The sequence below is a fragment of the Myodes glareolus genome, chromosome 8 (assembly GCF_982192425.1).
Source record: "Myodes glareolus chromosome 8, mMyoGla1.1, whole genome shotgun sequence".
NCBI classification, from domain to species: Eukaryota; Metazoa; Chordata; class Mammalia; order Rodentia; family Cricetidae; genus Myodes; species Myodes glareolus.
The window spans coordinates 74,189,107-74,199,345 of record NC_142033.1 but is presented as its reverse complement, the minus strand read 5'-3'; positions in this window follow the sequence as shown (position 1 = coordinate 74,199,345).

The window sequence follows — 10,239 nt, the reverse complement described above, 5'->3', positions numbered from 1 at the left end:
GGGGGTTTGTTAGGGGTTCCAGACTGGGTCTCACTATGTAGCTCTGCCTGTCCTGGAATTCACTCTGTAGCCCAGGCTGGCCTCGAATTCAGAGATCCACCTGCTTCTGCCTCTTGAGTGCTGGGATTAATTGCATGCGCCACTACATCCAGCTTTGTTTGATTTTTATTAAAAATTAAAAAAAAAGGGGTGGGGGCAGGATACTGGGGAGATTGGCTCTGAGCTCTTCCTGAAGGCCCAAGTTCAGTTCCTAACAGCCGTACTGGGCATCTCACAACTGCCTGTAACTTCAGCTCCGGGGGATTTGATGCACCAGGCCTCATGAGCACATACCCTCATGCACACACTCATATGCACACTCAAACATGCACACTTTTAAAAATCAGGAAAAAACAGGTGGGCATTGTAGCAATACCCTTAATCCCAGCACTCAGGAAGCAGAGGCAGGCAGATCTCTGAGTTCAAGGCCAGCCTGATCTTCTGGGTGAGTTGCAGAATAACCAGGGCTGTTATATAGAGAAACCCTTCCTCAAAAAAAAAAAAAACTTAAAAAATTATAAAAAGAAATTCAAGAAGCGGAGTGTCAAATCATTCCTTTATAATTTCAGGAGTTAAGCAGCAGGATCTTAAATTCGAGGCCAGCTTGGGCCGCATAGTGAGAGAGACCTTATTTCAAAAAGGACTGGAGAAATGGCTGGGTGGTGGAGCACTTACTGTTCTTGTAGAGGATGGGGTTCAATCCCCAGCACCCACAGGCGACGCACAGCTGTCTGTAACTCCAGTTCCAGGAGCTCTGATACCCTCTTCTGGTCCCAAGTGCACTAGGCACATATGTGATGTACAGACATACACGCAGGGAAAACACTTGTACATAAAATAAAAATTAACTTAAAAAAAATAAAGAAACTAAAAGAAAAAGATCAGGCAGATGGAGGTGTTTACGCTTTCTCAAATGGAGTTATTGTTCCTTACCAAGAGACCAGAAACACTTGATAATGTCTACAGATATTTCCAATGGTTGTCATGGGGGCAGGGAGTAGAGAGCTGTGCTCCAGCATGCAGCAGGTAGAAGGCAAACATCTAGTAACAACCAGCAGTGCACAAACCAGCGTCCAAGGAGGAAGAGCGCTGGACTGATGGGTGCTCAGCAGGTAAGAGCACTGACTGCTTTCTTCCCGCCTTCACAGACACCAAACACAGGTGGTGTCCAGACACGCTTGTAAACAAAACACTGACCGACATAAATTGGTAAAAATGAAATAATTTTAAAGTGGTCCATATTAATAGACCTGAAGTTGAGACGGCTGCTTGAGTAAGTCAGGGTCACCTCAAGTCACCAGCGACTGCTGCTTGAGCCCAAGGTGGGCATGCGGTGCCCACCAGGGTGCTTTGGCTAAGCGGAGAGAATGAGATCTGAAAGACAGCAGAGAATGGAGCCCGGCCACTTCACGGACACCTTAACCTATGCCAACTTCACCCTCAGACGAGTGCATTCCAGAGCGAGCCCCTTGTGGATTCCCGCATAATTTTTTGGCATTGGTAGCCTGTGCTGCAGGGAACCCCGGGAGGTCTATGGCTCCAAGCCCAGAGTCTCAAACTCCATTTCTATCTGTTTGCCTGGCATTTGCTGTACGAAATTGAAAATTAATAATTTAACTTGCAGGATGAATAATTCAACAAAGGGCACAAAGAGCTGCTAGTGACAGGTGTCGTCACAAAATTAGCTCATTCCCCTCCCTACTTCCCCCAACCCCACTGTGTCTGAGCCAGGCAGAGAAGGAAAAGACAAATTCAACAGCCAGGCTAATGAGAGTGAGTTCAGTACTGACTGCCATAAACAGGCTCTCCTTTTAGGCAGGAGAGTTGATAAAGATATCAGGGCTGCGAGATGCAATTCCTGCTCTACCTCTACCACATCTTGGCTAAGCTCTCAGACCCCACCATCAACTCAGCATAAGTGGCACCATTTTCAGGAGGTACCTGCCGTCTAGCCCTGGCCAGCTGCAACTAAAAATGGATTTCTATCTCATGCTGTATTTGATAGATGATCTCTTGCTGTCTCCCAACCTGCCTCAGGCCAAGCTGTCCGCCGTTAAAGAGTCTTGGGCTTTGGGGTTTTTTAGCTGAAAAGAAAGCAATTTCAACAAAGTATCATGAACTCTTTCTCACTGAGGGGGGGGGAACACTCTTTTCTCTTTTTTTAGATTGGTTCTCACTATGTAGCCCAGGCTAGTCTCCCACTCTCAAGTTTCCTGCCTTAGCCCCCAAGGACTAAGATTTTAGGAGTGCTCCTTTCAGGATTGGATGAGAGTCTTGCAGCCTCTCTACTGAAATGTGCTCCTCAGCACATTAATGTACAATTTAAAGGGTACATAGATCTCAGCATCTCTTTGTGAACCCAAGTTTAGAACCCCTGCTTCCTGGGGGAGGGGAGAATGTGTCTTGTTGAGAAGATGGACTACAGGCTGGTGTGGTTGTTCAAAAGAGGCAGATCCGAGTTCCAGGCCAGCCTGGTCTACAGAGTGAGTTCCAGGCCAGGCTGGTCTACAGAGTGAGTTTTAGGGCAGCAAGGGCTACACAGAAAAATCCTGTCTAAAAGAAAAACAAAAAACAAACAAACAAAAACCAAAGCAAAACAAAACAAAACAACAAAATCTATAGAATGTTTGAGGCGCCACTCTCATGAATGGGATTTGACAGTCATGTAAAAGAACTTAATAAAGGATTTCACCCCTCTTGCCCTTCTGCCTCTTGCCAGTAAGGACACAGCTCTTGACTTCTCCAGAAGGTGAAGCAGCAATGTGGAAAGCAGGAAAAAGCTCTTATAATATAAGCAAACCTGTTGGTGCCTTGGACTTGGGCTTTCCGGATACCTAGGAACAGCGAGAAAGCTGGCTCACTCAATAAAGTGCTTGTCATGCAAGCATCAGGAGCTGAGTTCAGATCCCAGAACCTGCATACAGCCAGAGGCCACAGCATGCATTCGTAATTCCAGTTCTTTTGTGGACAGAGACAAGTGGATCCCTGGAGCACACTAGCCAACCAGCCTAGCTGAATCAGTAAACTCAAGATTTAGAGAGAGACGTTGCCTCAAAAAAAAAAAAAAAAAAAAAGAATGAGGAAGCCATTGGAGGGTAACTTCTGGTGTCTACATGCACATGTACACATACACACAAACATGTATACACACATATACACATATTCCCCACCCACCCCAAAAAATAACAGTGAAAAATAAATACCTGTTCTTTCCAAATTTCCCAGTCTCAGGAATTCTGTTATATCTGCACCAACGGACTATGACAGCTTCGTCTCTGGGCCTTTTCCAGCCCTTGACAGGGAAGTGAGTAATCAACAAGGAGCTGTGAGATGCAGCTGTATGGCCCTGGGCAAGCTGCCCATCTCTGGGTCATGGTATCTTGGTTTGGAATTGGGAAGTTTGGTATAAAAGATTAGACTGGGATAAGGGATTTAGCTCAGCGGCAGAGCACTTACCTATCAAGCACAAGTCCCTGGGCTTGGTCATCAACTCTGAGAAAACAAATGAACAAACCAACCACAAGGAAATCAGAAGACTGTACTGGTAATTAAATCACTTTACTCATTCATCAGTGTTACTGGCCCTGGCAACACATGGAGACAATTCCCCCAGCATCTGAGAGGCTTGGGGGAGACAGAATGTCACAAGTTCAAGGCCAGTCTGGAGTACAGAGAAAGACCCTGACTCAAAAAGCCCTATTTCCAAAACAGTTTTAATTCTTTATTAATTGCTATAGGGGGAATCAAACCCAAGGCCTTGTGCATCCTGGGAAGAGAGTCTACCAAGTCTACCACATTCCCAGTTCTCACTCAGCAAGTACTTGAGAAGTTTTAGGTTCCAGATACCAAGATAAAAACTGAAGATACAATACGGTATCGCCAGTGAATAAAGCAGATAAAGTCTTGAGAGTCTGAACACATAACCTAACAAGGAAGGCATGGATTAAATAATCCCGTAATCAGTACCAAAGGATAAACTGCTCAATGACACACAAGGAAAGTATAGAAAATAGAGATGTTATATCAGGAGATGGTTATAACTTGGATAAAATGAGGGGTCGAAGGTGGGGTTTGGTGGGTTTTGCCTATGGTATTTGAGGTCCTGAGTTTGAATTCTGAGGACCTACATAAATGCCAAGTGCACTACCAACGATGTATGCAATCCCAAGGGCTCCTCCAGGAAAATGGGAGGACGAGACAGGAAAGTACCACAAAGTTTGAGTGACGGATAGCCTGATATACACCTGGAAGAGCAACAAAAAGATCATGTCCCAAACAAGGAGAATGCAAGGATCCACCCAAAATTGTCTTCTGAACATCCCCTCCCCCCATACACACCACAGAAAACATGGACACACAAACTGTCAAGTTTCCTGACATCCTATCTGTTGGAGATGCCCTGAAAGTCCTTCCTCTCAGTTCCTATGTAAAAAATATACAATGAGAACAAATTTAAAAAGAAAAGTTTAAATTACTCTCTTGATGTCTTCCCATGACTCTCCCTGCTGCAGTACCCTCTGTGCTTTGTGTCCAGCCCTGAAGGAGTTGTTCCCACTTCTTGCTCCTGTGGCTCTGCCATCCCACACTAGCGATTACGGAGAGAACAGGACACACCAACTACCACTCTGATGGGTGGTCTGAATAGAGCTTCCAGGCTGCCTGAAGCACACTGGCACCCCTGGCAGAGCTTTAGTCTGCAGTCAGTCAGGGACTTCAGTGCCAGTGCCCACTTAGCTGCCAGGCAACCCTGAGCAGGTCCCATCCTCTCCCTGGACTTCAGTTTCCTCATCCGTACATGAGAGGCATGCATCTAACGTTTATTAAGATTCCTCGCTGCCTTGCACTGCTGCCCTCTGATTTCTACAGTGTGTCAGCCTTTCTGTTCACAGACTGGTGACAGGAGGAAAGACAAGGGCTACTTGTAGATTAATGAGAGAATAACCAGCTGCTTTCAGATCACACCTTCCACCTTCAGAGCCAGGAGGCCTGGCCTTATTATCTTTGAACTCAGTTTTCTCACTAAAGCCAGGGGTTGGGAGAGCAGGGGAGAATGTGGCAAGGCTGCTTTGCTGTCAGAGGCCCAGTGCTCATTCTCTGGATTCTTCCAGAATCAGCAAAAGCTTTGATGAACTCAGCAATGGGCAGGGGGGTTGGGGAGATGCTGAGCAGAGACCTATTGAAAGAAAGCTTGGCTTAATGGAAAACTGCCGGGGACAACAGTTGCTGACTGGGGACAGAGTGAATTATGAAACCCTATATTTAGGTAACACTTTACAAAGACATTTTAACTGCTATTAGTTATTTCTCATGAGGGTGCTTCTTTACACATTGTCAGCCCTCACGCCAATCTTTCTCATTCAGTAGTCTCCCTGGCTTTGGTAGATTGCAAATGAAAACAGCCACCAAGCATCTATAGAGAAAGAGATTGTGTGAGAAAGGAGGGCTAATTCCTCTCTCTCTCGAAGCACAACTGGCCTTATGCCGCTTGGGAAATAGCTCCATCAATAAAGTGCTGCTCCAAGGTCCTCGTATGAGGACCCGAGTTTGGTCCTTAGTACTCACATGAAAAGTTGGATGTGGGGGGCTGGAGAGATGGCTGGGAGGGTAACTATATCTGCTACCAAGGCTGAGAACCTGCATTTAATCCCTGGATATAACGCAACACCTGCTCTGTAGGTAAGGGGCTGGAGACACACAGAGACAGAGACATGGGTCATCCTTAAAACAAGACTGCCAAGAATGCCCCTTAAATCAAGAATGCCCACTTTATTGTGTTCCAGGGCAGCTTATATAGGGTCTTCTTGACCAATAGCCACAGCCTCTTAGCTGCAAGCCCATCAGAAACCACTCCCCTGCCATCAGAAACCACTGAGGGTCTTGTGCTCAGGGCAGCTACAAGCACAGGAAAACAAATTGTTTATAGGAAATTCAGGGGCTGGGGAGATGGCTCTGTGGTTAAGAGCATTGCCTGCTCTTCCGAAGGTCCTGAGTTCAATTCCCAGCAACCACATGGTGGCTCACAACCATCTGTAATGAGGTCTGGTGCCCTCTTCTGGCCTGCAGACATACACACAGACAGAATATTGTATACATAATAAATAAATAAATATATATAAAAAAAGGAAATTCAGGGTCTGGGGGTTCACAGTTCCCAATACTTGGAACCCACATAATAAAAGGAAAGTTATGTTTTGACCTGCATGAATGTCTGTATACACTGTGTGCAATAAATTGAAGTAAAACAAAAAGCCAAGCATTACGACATGGTGGTATATACCTCTAAGCCTGATACTAGACAACACTTGAGAATGAGCTCAGGCCTCTCTACACATAGACACACAAATAAAACTGGCTTTATTATATATATATGTGTGTGTGTGTGTGTGTGTGTGTGTAATATTGTTTACAGACTAGTGAACAGAAAACAAGACAACTACTATTTGTAAAATATATACATGTAGGGACTGGAGAGGTAGCTCAGCAGTTAAGAGCATTGTCTGCTCTTCCAAAGGTCCTGAGTTCAATTCCCAGCAACCACATGGTGGCTCACAACCATCTGAAATGAGATCCGATGCCCTCTTCTGGCCTGTAGGCAGACACACAGACAGAATATTGTATACATAATAAATAAATAAATAAATTTAAAAAAAAATATATGTACATGTATATGTATTTTGAAACAGGGTCTTTCTATTTATCCCTAGCTGGTCTGGAACTTGTTATGTGAACCAAGTTGGTCATGAACTTATGGCAATCCTCCTGCATCTGCCTCCCAGGTGCTAGAACTACACGCACCACATTCTGCTTTAACTTGTTTCGATCTAAAGCATGGAAGAAGTGACATTGTGAGTTTCAGAGCCTACAGCTTAAGAAGTCTAGAAGCCCCATTTTTACCCTACTGGGGTCTCATGGTTTGAATACAAAATGCTGTCTACAGGTCAGATCGTGAAGCTATTTGGGGATGTGATAGAAGCTTTTATTTATTTATTTGTTTGTTTGTTTGTTTGTTTTATACAAGATCTTGCTCTAACCAAGCCTCCTGTGCTGGCTACCCATTATTGTCAACTTAATACAATCTAGAATCACTTGACAAATCACTTGAACTGAAGGCTCAATCAGACTGGCTTATGGCTATGTCTATGACAGGTTGTCTTTATTAGTGATTGATGTGGGAGAGCCCAGCACACTGTAGGTGACACCATCCCTAGGCAAGTAGGCCTGGGCTATATAAGAAAGGTAGACAAGCATGAGCCAGAGAGCAAGTTAGAAACTAGCCTTCCTCCATGGTTTCTGCTTCAGTTCCTGCTTGAAGTCCTGACCTGACTTCATTCATTGATGGCTTGTCATCTGGAAGTGCAAGCCAAATGAACTCTTTCCTCTCCAAATTGTTTTGGACAGAGTATTTTATCATAGCAACATAAAACAAATGAGAACACCACCAGATGACTGCATTCCCAAGAATGAAAGAAAGGAAGGAAGGAAGGAAGGAAGGAAGGAAAGAAAAGAAAAGAAAACTTAAGAAGCAGAGTGGCCAGTCAACACACTTGCTGGGGGAATGAAGAACAAAGAAAAGCAAAACTGATTCACTGGCTCCGTCATCCAAGCCAGGCAGGACTCAGGTTTGGGTACTGTGTCCTGTGCTAATTTTCTCATTCCACTTGACAGCTTTCTCCCTAATGACCCTTACACTTGGTTGGCAGTAAGCACCATGGATGCTCCTCTCCTTTGCCAACCAAAAATATTTGCCCTTTAAGTTGTTAGTTGCTGTTCTCATTTGGAAGAAAATACAGGCCAAGAAATTCCTCTGTATGTGTGCATAACTGGTGTCTGGATTGAGGTTTTAACTGTTTTGTGTTTGTTGTTTGTTTTTTATTTACTTCGTTTTTTGGTTTTCTGAGACAGAGTTTCTCTATGTAGCCCTGACTGTTCTGGAACTCTCTGTAGACCAGGCTGGCCTCAAAGTCACAAAGATCCACCTGCCTTTGCCTCCCCAGTGCCCAAATTAAAGGTGTGCACCACCACCACCTGACCAGAGACTTCACCAGTTTGACTGGCTTTTTAAATTAATTTTAGTTGGATATGTGCTATCTCAAAGAAAGATGCCTCTTTTCAGAATCTTGCATTCCTTACTGTTCTGGTTTGGGACAGGAGAGAGATGGAAGGGATGTGAGGATAGTGCTCCAACAACAGTCTCCCTGCTCTCTGCCTTTTTCCCTCCCTTCTTGCTCCCTTGCAACCTTCCTTGTGTCTTCCTTACTTCTATCCTTTCTTCTTCCCCCACCCCCAACCCCCTGTCCTTCCTTTCTTTCACCCTCTATGTCCTTCCTCTCCACTAAAATTTCTCAGACACCCATGTGTTAGTCAGGTTTCAGTCACTGTAACAAAATGTCTGAGAATATCAACTCACCAGCGGTCGGTTAGACCGAGTTTATTTGGCTTCATTGTTTCTGGGCCTGTGTTGAGGCTAAACCAAAATGGTGTGCACATGTGGAACAGAGACAGTCACTTTGTGGCAGTCAGGAAGGCGGGGGGGGGGGGGGGGAGGGAGAACGGAAGAGAGGAGGAGGAAGGTCAGAAGGGAAAGGAGCTGTACCACTGGAAGCAAGATGCTTTCCTCCAGGACACACCCCAGTGACCTACTTCTGCCCACTAGGCCACATGCCCTAAGGTTTCCCCCACCTCCTGACACGTCATCAGCTGATGTTCATATCTCTAGCACATGACCTTTGGGGATTCGTTTCAGATCCAAATCATAGCAAACTGCAGCTATATGTTGAAATTTTCTATATTATCTTATATAAATCTTATAACGATAAGGTGAGAATTAGGAAACTTAGGGAATCCTTTTTATTTAATCATTTTTTGCATTTATTTAGTGTGTGTATGTGCACAGTCCCTACGACATGTGGTGTGGATGACTTACTGGAGTCATTTCTCTTGTTCCACCACTCGGGTTCTGGGGTTAGCCCCTTCTACCACATGGACTTGATGGAAAATAACTTTACCACTGAACCACAGTGATCCTATTTATTTATTTATTCATTCATTCATTTATTATTTATTTTTGGGTTTGTTTGTTTTTGTTTTTTGAGACAGGGTTTCTCAGTGTAACAGCCCTAGCTGTCCTGGAACTAGCTCTTGTAGACCAGGCTGACATTGAACTCACAGAGATCCACTTGCTTCTGCCTCCTGAGTGCTGGGATTAAAGGCATGTGCCACCACTGCCCAACCCATAGTGATCCTTTCTAAAGATAGGACATATGCTACAAAACAAGAGGAACCCTGCTCAACAAGGTGAAAGGCTTCTAAAGGCTGTCTTCTGACCTCAGCACGCACACTGTGGCACTGCCCTCTCTCATTCCAACCACCTCACTCACACAGCAACAAGCAAAAGAAAAACATTAAAAAAAACCACGCACAACAAGGTATTTGTTGGGTCCTATATGGTGATTCAAGCCTGCAATCCTAACATTTACATGATTGACTGAGACAGGATTGTGAGTTCAAGTCCAGCCTAAACTGTATAATAAGCACAATAAGACCCCATGAAAATAAAAAGGAAGAAAAGAAAGCTGGAAGTGGTCCTGCATACCTTTAGGACCAGCACTGGGGAGACAGAGGCAGGTGGATCTCTGAGTTCGAGGCCAGCCTGGCCTACAGAAATGAAATGAGACTAAACAAAGTAGATTTGGAGAAATGAGGTTATTTTCCAGCTCCAGTTGTTGTTGTGCTGGGAACTGAACCTAGACCTTGAACCCCACCCCTGAGTCTGTCTATCATTATAGTATGTAGCTCCAAGACCTCAGTGATTTGAGTATCTTTATACTCATAGAAAAAGATGAAAACAGTAATTCATTTTCTCTGACCATAATTTAAATGTTCCTTGTACCAAAGGATTTCCTTCCAACCAAGTACCCAGGTGCAGACCAGATTTCCTTTGTGCTCAATATGTCTGTTGACAAAGAAAAGCAAGACAAGTCTTTTCCATGACAATAGAAGATTAGATTGACTAAAATATGATAATGGTAAGGGGGGTATACACTATCCTGACACATTTTGTGGCATGTGGCCACAGAGCTTCTACTAGACTTGAGATTCCTCTAAACTTAGCTCTTGGGCCTTAGGAAGGCCCTTGGCAAGAAGGTCATAAATATAGGTTCTGGAACCATACAGGGATGAGTATATCTCCATTCTACTCTC